The sequence below is a fragment of the Onychomys torridus genome, chromosome 14 (assembly GCF_903995425.1).
Source record: "Onychomys torridus chromosome 14, mOncTor1.1, whole genome shotgun sequence".
Classification (NCBI taxonomy): Eukaryota; Metazoa; Chordata; class Mammalia; order Rodentia; family Cricetidae; genus Onychomys; species Onychomys torridus.
In genome coordinates this window covers 25,272,708-25,285,262 of record NC_050456.1, presented here as the reverse complement: position 1 = coordinate 25,285,262, position 12,555 = coordinate 25,272,708, and positions in this window count along the sequence as shown.

The following is a 12,555-nucleotide window of genomic DNA, read 5'->3' as shown; positions in this document are numbered from 1 at the left end:
TCTCAATGTCTGTGCTACTGGTGTTATATTTAGAAAGTGATTTCCAGTGCCAGTGCGTTCAAGACTACTTCCTACTTTCTCTTCTGTCAGGTTCAGAGTAACTGGATTTATGTTGAGGTCTTTGATCCACTTGGACTTAAGTTTTGTGCACGGTGACAGATATGGATCTATTTGCAGCCTTCTACACATTGACATAACATGAGTTATGCCATGATAAATGAAGACCACATGAGAACAGGAATAAGCAGAGTGCTGGAGAGGTCCCCAGAAATCCACAATGATACATCCTCGGTAGACTGCTGGCAAAGGTTGAGAGAAAGCCTGATCTGACCTAGTCTGGTGATCAGATGGCCAAACACCCTAACAGTCATCTTGGAACTCTCATCCAATAACTGATGGAAGTGGCTGCAGAGATCCTCAGCCAGGCCCCAGGTGGAGCTCCAGGAGTCCAATTGTCGAGAAAGAGGAGGGACTGTAAGAGTGTGAATTGTTGAGACCAAGATTGGAGAGGCACAGGGACAAATAGCCAAACGAATGGAAGCACATGAATTATGAACCAAAGGCTGTGGAGCCCCCAGCTGGATCAGGCCCTCTGGATAAGTGAGACAATTGAATAGCTTGAACTGTTTGGGAGGCACCCAGGCAGTGGGATCCGGACCTGTCCTTAGTGCATGAGCTGGCTGTTTGAAAACTTGGGCTTACACAGGGACACTTTGCTCAGCCTGGAAGGAGGGGACTGGACCTGCCTATACTGAATCCACCATGTTTAAATGAATCCCCAGGGGAGTCTTGGCCCTGGAGGAGATGGGAATGGACGGGAGGGGCTGAGGGAAAGGTGGGGACAGGGGCGGGAGGGGAGAGGACAGAAGAACCCATGGCTGATGTACAAAATTAAAATACAAATATAATAAATTTTTTAAAAAGACTGGAAAGATGTCCTAATATTGCTTAGATTATCCAGAGAGCACCTTAGTTGGTAGGTAAAATTAACCTTGTCTTGAAGACATACTGAGCATCCCATAACAGAGTCAGCAAATCTCCAAAGCAACAAACTCATTTACACATCAGAATAAAACCAAGCCAGACGGTGACAGATCTCCGAATTCAAGGCAAGCCTGGTCTGCAGAGTGAGTTCCAGGACAGCCAGGGCTAAAAAGAATATAACCATCTATAAAGAAATGCACCAAATTTAGGAACCAAATTAGTAAAATGTATAATGTTTGAGAATAAAAAACAAATCAAGAAAATAGAGCTTCTAACCATGAGTAGTAAAATCATTCCACAGAAACAGACCCAGAAGAGATCATATGACTAATTGAAGGAAATAATGAAAATTAATAAAATAAGTGTGTTCTATGTGCCCAAGAAAATGAGAGGAGGCATGAACAGAATAAGACAATGAAGGTATAGGAGAGAAATTTCTAGAGAAATACAGTATTAGAAATGCAAAGTACAGTGGGAGGCTGGAGAGGTTGCTTAAAGGTTAAGAGCACTGGCTGCTCTCCTGGAAGACCATGAGTTCGATTCCCAGAACCTACCTGATCTATCTTTAATTCTAGTCCAAGGAATCTTCTTCTGGCCTCAGCAGGCACGTTCTAAGGGCATGCTGCACAGACATAAGGCAAAACACCTCTACACATAAAAATAAAACAAGAATGTGCTGGATGGAATTTAGAGCAGGCTCAAATGTTCTGAAGAAAGTATCAGTGAACTTGAAGCAATAGAAACTATCAAAACCAAAGCTCCAATCAGGGAAAACCACAGAAAAAACAAAATTCATCAAAGATAATATCAAGTGACCTACCACACATGTAATTGGAGTTCAAAGAGATGAGTTCACAAGCCAGATGATTAAAAAAAAAATACGAAGAAATAAAAATTTAACTTTCCCAAACTGATAAAAATGACAAACCCAGATCCAGGAAGCCCAAAGACTCCAAAGCAGAATAAAAAATAAATAAAATTAAGTGTCTTAGTCTGCTTTGTGGTGCTATAAGAGAATGCCTTAAACTAACTTATCAAGAGCAGATTTACTTTTCTAATCCAAAAGGCTAAAAAGTCTCATGCCTGGGGCTCTGTCTGACCACAGCCTCGTGCGCTGCTGCCCTGTGATGGAATATGACAGGGAAGGAGAGTGTGGAAGAGAGTGTGGGGATGGTGCACCCAGTGCACTGTGCAAACACGGAAGGAGAGAGACAACACTTACAGGTTCCAAAGACTTCAATAAATCACCATGTAAGCTGGTCACTGATCAATCAGGGTCATGGGACAAGGACTCTGCAGCCTTGTTTCTCCTGGCAGCACAAAAATCACAAGGTTTTGTTGCCAAGTTACAGTTACAATTTTCACCAGAGTCGAAGATTAAGGTCTTTCCCTTTTTTTTTTTTTTTTGGCAGCCAATTAAATTCTTTATTTATTCTTTGACAATTCCATGCATTTATAAGATGTATTTTGGTCATGTTCACCTTCATTACCCTTTCTTATCCTTCTCCAACCCCCACTAAACTTTTTTTCTTCCCAACAAGTCTTCCTTCTATGTTCTTTTTCTCTCTCTCTCTCTTTATATTACCTGCTGGGTTTCAGTAAGGCTGCTGACATGAGCATGGGTGCTAGGGAGGTTGTTTATTGGAGCCTGGGCAGCTCACCAATGGCTATTGCAGAAAATGATGCTCTGTCTCTAAGTAACTAATCACTGCCAATAACCTCCTCCTGTGGAGAAGTAGGTCCTCATCAATCTTGTGCAGCTCGTCTATAGGTAACCACAGGTGCTATGAGCTCCTGAGTGCAACAGCCACATTATGTCCAGAAGACATAACATGAAACATCCAGAGTATTTCACAACATACCTCCTCACCATCCTTCGGCTTTTCTATTCTTTCTGCCCCTACTTCCAACACGTTCCCTGAGCTTTAGAAGGTAGGACGCAGATTTTCACTTAGGACTGTGCCTCCAACCATCCCTTATTCTCTGGCTTTTGACTCATTATGAATCTCTGCATTAGCAGATGCCCACCGCAAAAAAGAAACTTCTCTGACTGAGGCTGAGAGCAGCACTAATCGATGGGTATAAATATAAATAGTTGAAGACAGTTTGACAGCAAAACAGTAATAGAGTCCTTCCTTGGCTCTCTGCTATGACTATCAAGCCATGACTTCTAACCAGGTTTATAGTTCCACACAAGAAACCTCCTGTGGATTGTGGGTTCCATGGCCAAGCGACACAAAATGTAAGCTTTCCAGTCCAAACAATCAGATTTGTTTTTTCATTCTATTGTTGGGAATAGCCATCATGTTTTCGAGAACTAAAGGACTAAGAGATTTTCCATATTGTTTAAGGAGGAAGTTGGTCAGCCATTGGAAAGTTGTCATTTACCCTAGGGTTTAGGAACCTGAACTTTGTTTCACTCTACAGGTAAAATGGAGTCTGAAGTCAAAATGGTAGTACCCAGGGCAAGATGTTTTTGCCGTTCTCTTCAGACAAGAGGACAAGGCAGCCGAATACATCCCCTGTCAGAAGTCCCCTGTCAATGATTAACTCACTTCTATAACAATGGCATTAGCGTTTTTTGTTTTCGTTTGGTAGGCTTTTGCTTTTTTGAGAGGGTTTCTCGGTGGAACAGCTCTGGCTGTCCAGGAACTGGCTCTTTAGACAAGATTGGCCTTGAACTCAGAGATCTTCCTGCCTCTCCCTCCCAGTGTTGGGATTAAAGGTGTGCACTGCCACCACCTGTAACAAAAAAGCATTAATCCATCCATTAGGGCACAAATCAAACTCATCTCTTCAAAATCCCACCTCTTAACAATGTTACATTCTAACAAGTGAACTTGAGGAGAAATTCAAACCATAGCACATGCCATGGCATAGCACAATAGATCTGATGAAAATGAGTGCAAAAGAGAAAAATCGTTAAAGCAGCCATCGTTGAGAAACCTGCATATATACAGCTCAAAGGCAGTGGAGGTGAGTCACTGAAGCATGAACTAGAAGAGTACAGCAAGTTTCTTTGTCCAGCAACTACACACACACACACACACACACACACACACACACACACACACACAAATGAAAAGCAAGATACTCTTACAGAAAAGCAACGACTAAGAAAGTGGTAGCTAGTATATGAGCAGTAGAAGAAAGGTCAGAGGTCAGACACTCTGAGTACAGCAGGGATGTAGATGGAAACGGACACAATGGACAAGCAGCCACAGGAAAGATGGACATATGGCTCACAGGAACACACTTCTTGCCTGAGACAGTGGTGCAAATGTTCAATCCCAGCACTTGGGAAGCGGAGGCAGGAGGATCAGGAGTTCAAGAACATCCCTGTCTACAAAACAAGTTTGAAGTCAGACTGAACGACATTGAGAGCCTGTCCCTGAAACAGACAAAAATGGTTTTATATTTCACCTGTTTTAAACAGATAATTTTATGATATAAGACTAAAGCTAAAGTAATACTTAGTTGTCTTAGATTTTCTTATTCTCTGTATTGTATCCATATTTAAAAATGACTAAAATAAAAAAAAAACTGTTGATAGTTTTATTTGAATTATATTAAATTTACATATCAATATGGGGGAAATGTCATGCTTATATTTAGATCATAGCTAAGAATGTGATCATTGATAATTCAACTTTATCTTTCTCATGGTTTTGTGGTTTTTTTAATATGGATTCTGAAGATGAATTAGAAATGAAGACCCCAATGACCTCTGAAATTAAAAATGGATGCCAGGAGGTGGTGGTGCACGCCTTTAATCCCAGCACGTGGGAGGCAGAGGCAGGTGGATCTCTGTGAGTTTGAGGCCAGCCTGGGCTACCAAGTGAGTTCCAAGACAGGCTCCAAAAACTACATAGAGAAACCCTGTCTCGAAAAAAACAAAACAAAAAAAATGAGAAAAGTGATGTTGGATTAGTAAAACTTAATTCACATGATTTTTTCAAAGAACAACATTTATATATAAAGTAAGCGTTCATTGAAGTAAATGAGGCAAACAAAAGCAATAATTAAATGAAAGAATAAAGTCTTCAAAGTGCTTCCTTTCTTAGAATTTGAGGACTTTTAGTCGGTTTATCTTCTCCTACAATTGGCAATTCAAATACTGATTTTTTTAAAATCAATTATTAAGGAAAGGGGCATTAAAAAATAGTAAATAGGGATTGGAGAGGTGGCTCAGAGGTTAAGAGCACTGGCTATTCTTCCAGAGGTCCTGAGTTCAATTCCCAGCAACCACATGGTGGCTCACAACCATCTGTAATGAGATCTGGCGCCCTCTTCTGGTCTGCAGGGACATCTGCAGGCAGACTACTATATACATAATAAATAAATGCATAAATAAACAGTAAATATAATTATAAAACTGTATAGTTCTCCCTTCACTTCTTCTGGGTCTAGCTTCAAGTATTTTGAAGCTAGGATGCTAATGTACAAATATTTAATATTGTTTACTCTTCTTGGTGAATTGTCTCTTTAACTTCACACAATATTCTTCTTACCCCTACACTATCTGATGTTAAAGAACTATGCTATTTTTAGTTTTCTTGGTGTTTGTACAGTATGTCTTTTCCATCCTTCTATTATTTTTTTGTCTCTCTCTCTCTCTAGATAGTTAGTATATGAAAGAATTCAGGAATTGAACCTCCAGGTCCCATACAATCTGAGCACAGACTCCACCACTGAGCTATACCCCGCCATGTATAAAGTAGCCTTCATTCAGTTGTATATAGTTAAAATTTAATTTAAAATATTGTATTTTTATTAACATGCATTAACATTAATCAACATGTACATATTAGTGAAGTCCAGTGTAATATTTCAATACATGCATATATCAAGACAACTTCAAATTCAAGTCCCCTTTACTATCTCTCTCCATCCTTCCCAGCCATTACCAGTCACTATTCCATATAGTCTGACTTTGTAAACTTCAACACACGAGAACATGAAGTAAGCCAGACGCTGGTGGTGCACGCCTTTAATCCCAGCACTCGGGAGGCAGAGCCAGGCAGATCTCTATGAGTCTGAGGCCAGCCTGGGCTACCAAGTGAGTCTCAGGGATGGCACAAAGCTACATAGAGAAACCCTGTCTCAAAAAAAAAAAATTTTTTTTTAAAGGGGGTTGGGGATTTAGCTCAGTGGTAGAGCATTTGCCTAGCAAGCGCAAGGCCCTGGGTTTGGTCCTCAGCTCTAGCAAAAAACAAAAAACAAAAAAACAAAAAATCAAAAAGAGAACGTGAGTACATACTTTCAGTTCGGAATGATGAATAATATCCCATATATATATATATATATATATATATATATATATATATATATATATCAAGCTTCATTATTCACATATCCATTGACGAGTACCACAATCAACATGGGTTCACAGGTATCTCTTTGTTATATTGATTTCATTTCCTTTGAATCTATGCCCTAAGTGGGATAGCTGGATTATATATACAGTAGATCTATTTTTAGGTTGTTTTTTTTTTTTTTTTTAAGGAACTTCCATAACAGCTTTTACTAAATTATATTATATCTTCAGTGTATAGCAGCTCCTTTTTCTTCACATCTTTTCAGCATTTATCAGTTTAAAATTTTTGATAACAGGTATTCTAACTGGGGTAAAATGATATGGCAAAGCAGCCTTTTTTGTTTTGTTTTACAAGAGAAGATTTCGTTTCAGAGAAGATTTTATTATGTTGGCTAGCCTCAAACTCAGAGCACAAACGATCCTTCCACCTCAGCCAAGGTGGGGACTTCAGGCATGCACCATCAGCATCACTGGAGGCTTGATGTCTATTCCCCCATGACTAATGATACTGAGAACTTTTCATAAATTCATTGGCCATTTGCATTTACTCTTTACAGGCATATCTACTCAAATATGTGGCCATGTTTAATTTTAATTTTTGTTTTTATTTTTTGTTGTTGTTTGTTTGTTTTGAGACAGGCTTTCTCTGTGTAGCCTTGGCTGTCCTGGAACTCACTCTGTAGACCTGGTTGGCCTCGAACTCAGAGATCCGCCTGCCTCTGCCTCCTGAGATTTGGCTATGTTTTAATTGGTTTCTTTGATTTTTTTTTTTTCTTAAGTGTTTTCCGTTCCTTTTTTTTTTTTTTTTTTTTAACTTTGGACATTCATTGTTTTCAGATGACTGGGTGGCAAATGATTTCCCCTTCTCTCCACGCTGTTGTGGTTTCCTCTGTCGGACAGAACCTTTAGCTTCGGATACCATTTCTCTATTTTTTGTTTGCGCTTTCGGCACATGTAAAAAATTATTGCCTGTACCAATGTTTTGAAGTGTTTCCATGATGTTTTCTTTGAGTAGACTTACACTTAAGGCCTTACATTTAGGTCTTTGATCTATTTTGAGTTGACTTTTGTGTAAGATGAAAGATACAGATCAAATTTCAGTCCTCTGCATGTGGATATACATGTCCCAGAACCATTTGTTGACTAGGCTGTCCTTTCTCTGCTGTATGTTTTGGGTACCTTTGTCAAGAATTAGTTGGCTATGGATGTGTCAGGTTGTGTCTGGGCTCTCTATTCTGTTCCATTGGTATAGATGTCTGATTTTATGTTAGTACCAGATTGTTCTGTCTGTTATGGATCTGTGGTCTATCTTGAAATCAATTATTTTGATGTCTCCAGCTTTGTTCTTGTTATTCACTATTGCTTTGTTTATTTGGGGTCCTTATATGCCTATATAAACTTTAAGATTGTTTTCTTCTAGTTCTGGTATTTTTCATGGGGTTAGCATTGAATGTAAAGACAGCACTGAACAGTGTTACAGTGACAATAAAACCCATTAAGAAAAACTTCTGATCAAGAGAAGAGGATCTCTGGTCTGAAATGAAGACCTAGCACAACAGTTGGCCCGTTCAATCAGTTTGGCAAGGGGCCACCCACACCTAGGAAGGTGAGTTGACCATAAGTCATGCTGAAGAAATAGAGTGACTAGTCCATTCATGAGACACTGTACTTTTCCTTCCCAGAAATTGCACCCCAAGTACAGTAGTTCAGGGGGCCGTAGCCATTCGTTCCTAAGCCTGCTGCTTTTCTGAATTATTCAGATAAGCATAACTTCTTTTCTTCTCTCTCTTTTATGAGCATGCTTTCTTTAACACTGTGGGCTTCCCCCAACATCCAGGCCTTCTTTCCTCCAAAGCCTCCATCCCTGCCATGTGGCTGCTTGTCTACCTTGTCTCACCTCCATGCCAGCTTAAACAGCATGACCCTTTTCTCCTCCAGGCAGCTTCTGAGGTTTTGAACTTGCCAGCCCTGGAAGATTTCCTTTAAAACCCTAATGACGTTATTATTGTTGAGCTTCTGCTTGACTCCATTCTCAAATTCTTTTGTTAATGAGACTAAGAACCCAAAGCAGGGAACCCCGATTTTTTTGTATCATCTTGTAGCCATGAAGGGACTCCAATAGTGGCATTAATATGGCAATTTTAGCAGCTGTTAGTATTTTCCCCCAAGAAGGTCTTTCTATTTTAGTGTACATCTTCTTCAATTTCTTAGATGATTAGTGATTTTCTTCTTGTTTTGCAGATGTCTCTCATATCCTTGGTAAATTTATTTCTTTTTAATTTTTGTCTGTGGCTATTGTGAATGAGATTTTTTTTCTCAACATACTCATTATAGGTGTATAAAAATCCTGCTGACTTTTGAAAGCTGCCTTTAGTATTCTGCAACTTCCTTTAATTACTTTATCAGTTCCCTTTCATAGCTAATTTGTTCAGTTTCTTTAATCATAAAAGAACACTGAATTTTATTTTTTTCTGTATCTATTGAAATGTTCATATGATTTTTGTCTTTTATTCTGCTAATGTGGTGTATTATACTGTCAATGTAAAAAAAAAAAAAAAAAGACCACAGTTCTCATCTTACAGGGAATAAGAGTTTATTCTGAGTGGCCATGGCTTGGGGACACAGATTCAGGTTACCCCAAATTCCATGTTCTAATGTGAAAGTAGTTTCACAGGGATTTTATAGAGAGAGAAAAAAAATCATAAATCAAGGCAACTTTAAAATACATTGGTGGGTGAAGGTATAACGAGATTGGGGAGCTTTCCTATAGGCCCAAGATACTACCCAATGATGGTCTTAGCTTTTGGACTGACAGAAGCTAGAGTTCTGCTAAGTTAATAATTTCTACGAGGGTTTTTTACTTATTGTCACGAGGTGTTCAGATACAGAGTGGAACAAGGAATGGCTGTTCGAGAAGGCTATAGCTAGCCCAGTATAAAGGAATTAGCCTCTGAACCTACAAAATTCCACTCTCTCCACAGCACTGAAATTCCAATCAGCTCATCAGTCTCTGCAGACATAGAGACTCCTTCTGGGAGTCTTTTGTTCACAGCCAGACACAGCTTCCTTTTAGGAATTTTCATTCACAATATTTATTGAATTGTATATGGATGTGTTCTAGTGTGCTTTTCTAAAGCAGTACCATTAAAGAGAAGCCACTTACTAAGCAATGGAAAAGGTATATTGGGGGAAAAAAACATGCCATCAGGGCAAGATCCCACCAAATCAAAAGTTTCAGTTTGTGAAAGCAGTGAGTCTAAGAGGTTTTCTGCTCCTAAACAGCATATATAATTTGCTACAGACATGACCCAAGGGGGTAAGGATCCACCCTAAGTTGGCAATCAAACCTGGCTGTGCCATCCACATGGTAATGGTTTGGGAAGCATGGAAGTTGTATGAGTGGGGTGGGTGGGTTGTTCCTCCATGGTTTCAGAGAGCTCCTGAAGCTAGGGAATGTTCCCACAAGAAGGCATTGAGAGCCCACTGTGTGAGACTGTGAAGGGAAAGCCTGGGTTGTAGTGGAGACCCCCCAGATGCTGGAGATACCACAACTGTGAAACGGGGAAGCTATGCATGCAGGGAGTTGAACCAGGCCAAAAGAGAGACGTATGTTGCAGATGTTAAAAACACTTTTATTTGTTCTTTTCCCTTTGGAAATTAGTTTTTTTTTCTGTTTGTTTGTTTGTTTGTTCCTATCAGAGTTTGCCAGCCCATCAGGGACTCACATTTCATGAACTTGAACCATTCCCGTTGCACCAATTAGCCAATAGTGTCAGCTTGTGACATTCAGCACTCATCAATGGGATCAGATGCAGTCACGGGTAAAGTACAGAAGCCATCTTGACCTAATGCACTCTTGCCAGCCCAGTTTGGATCTTGGTGAACCCTTTTTACAGAAAAAAAAAAAAAATGCTTGGTTGGGCTACTTTGGTTTTGTTTATATGTCCCTGAGAATGACACTGAGATTAATCCTTGTTTGTAACACAGCCAGCAAGAAAGGCTGGAGAAGCAGAGTCATCTGCATCCTCTCAAACTGGAGCCCAAGATAGAGGACGTGGAGCTACAGGAGCTACAGGCTTTGTTATCTACTCTGCTAGGTTCCAGTCTTTATTTGGTCCAGTATTTCCTTGCTGTATCTCCAATCCTTCCTTTTGGAATGGGAACATATATTTTAATAAGAATGGTGATGAAAATGTCTTAGTTAGGGTTTCTATTGCTGTGGCAAACACTGTGACCAAAAGGCAAGTTGGGGGAAAGGTTCCCCCACATCACAGTGGACAGGAACTCAACAGGGCAGGAACCTGGAAGCTGGAGCTAATGCAGAGGACATGGAGGGGTGCTGCTTACTGACCTGTTCCTCATGGCTTGCTCCTCATGGCTTGCTCAGCCTGCTTTCTTCTTATAGAACCCAGGGCCACCAGCCCAGGGATGGTACCACCCACAATCACTAACTAAGAAAATGTCATACAGGCCTGCCTACAGCCTGATCTTATGGAAGCATTTTCTTAATGAAGGTTCCCTCCTTTTAGATAACTCCAGTGTGTGTGTAGCTGAATTAAGACTGGCCAGCATGAGCTAGAGAGAGGCTACCTACATCTATTCAGTAAGGAAAAATTGAGCACTTTGAGTTTTCTGTCCCCAAAGAAAATAAACAGCAACACAAATCTTTAAAGAAACTGTAGAATAGCATTCTTTCTACCTGTTACAGTTTCCCCCCAAGAGATTTAACTTCTTTTCCCCCTCATTATACAAGTCCATTTTCAGCAAATGAGTTGCGCTCAGTGAGCATGTGTAGTAGTTCTACTTTTGTTGATGGATTTGCTTTCCATGGGTTCAGTTACTTATGGCAAATCATGATCTAAATATACAAACACTAGCTTCAGAAATAGGCATGTCCCAACTAAAAATTTCAGGTCATGCTGAGCAATGTGATGAAGTTTATATAATCCAGCTCTACACATTTATTGTATCTGACGCATGAATGATCCTTTTGTCCCATGTATCCATGTATCCATGACATACATGCTATTTGTCCATTATTTCGGCTACCTCAGTTATCAGAGCTGCCACGGTGTCTCAGTGTTTATGTTCAGCTTACCAGTCACCCCAAAGCATAAGAGTAATGACCCTGGCAATCTGGATATGCCAAACAAAAACTGTGACATTCTTCCTCTAAGTAAAAAGATGAAAGTTCTTAGTAAGGGAAGAATAAAGTCTATATGTGCTGAGGTTGCTAAGTTCTATGCTAACAATTAAATGTACTATAAATAGGGTTTGTTTGGTACTGTTCACTCTTTCAGGCATCCACTGGAAGTCTTGGAATATAGCTGCCTCAGATAAGAGGGACGACTGTACTGAGCAGCTACTCTATACCAGAAACTGTACAACAACATGAAATAGTTCAGTAGTGAGAGAAACCTGACACGTGTCTTTCTAAGGAATCTGGACCTGACCAGCAGGTGATGTAGAGCCAGAGGCAATGAATATCTTATTTAATTTTCTGCATTAGGAAAAGAAAGTTGTATTATCATGTATTTTTTAGAAACATGATACCTTGAGCATTTTTTCTGGGTAATGGATTATGATGGAGTCATGCTTTTATAGCTCATTATAAAAGGCATTTTTGTTGCTAAAGGAGCTAGCCTAGATTTCACTTCTAATTTCTATCCTCTCAATTGCTTCTTGGCATAAGCTTGCAGGACAGTACCCTGCTGCTAATGCCAACATCAACACTTTGAAGCATTTCTGCTGAGCAGCCAATTTTTCAGAGCCCACTTCATAAACTGTAATTAGTTTTCTATAAAGGGCAAATTATTCCCTTTCTAAATTTCAGTATTTATTATGCGTTTGCTATACATTCGTATCTATACATTTCCTCTGCAGTTAGCTCAAGGGAATCCACATCTTTTTGTCCTATAGAGCTTTCAACTTAAAATGGAAGCTGTTATTATCAAAGAAGAAAAGTGTCTGAAATGAGCTCAGTGGGCAGTGGGAAGCAATACAAGATGTCAAGACAGATGGCATAATGCATAGAGGAGTTAAATTCTAAGAATTATCTAAGCACGCAATAATAAAACACAAGTGCAGGTCTGGATTTTGAATAACAGAATTATTAGATAATTGATAGATAAATCAAATAACCATTAGTTATCCTTATATTGGGGGTGCAAGAAATCAAGCAAGGAGCTGGGTGTGGTGGTGACACCTTTAAACCTACCACTTGGGAAGCAGAGGCAGGTGATCTCTGAGTCTGA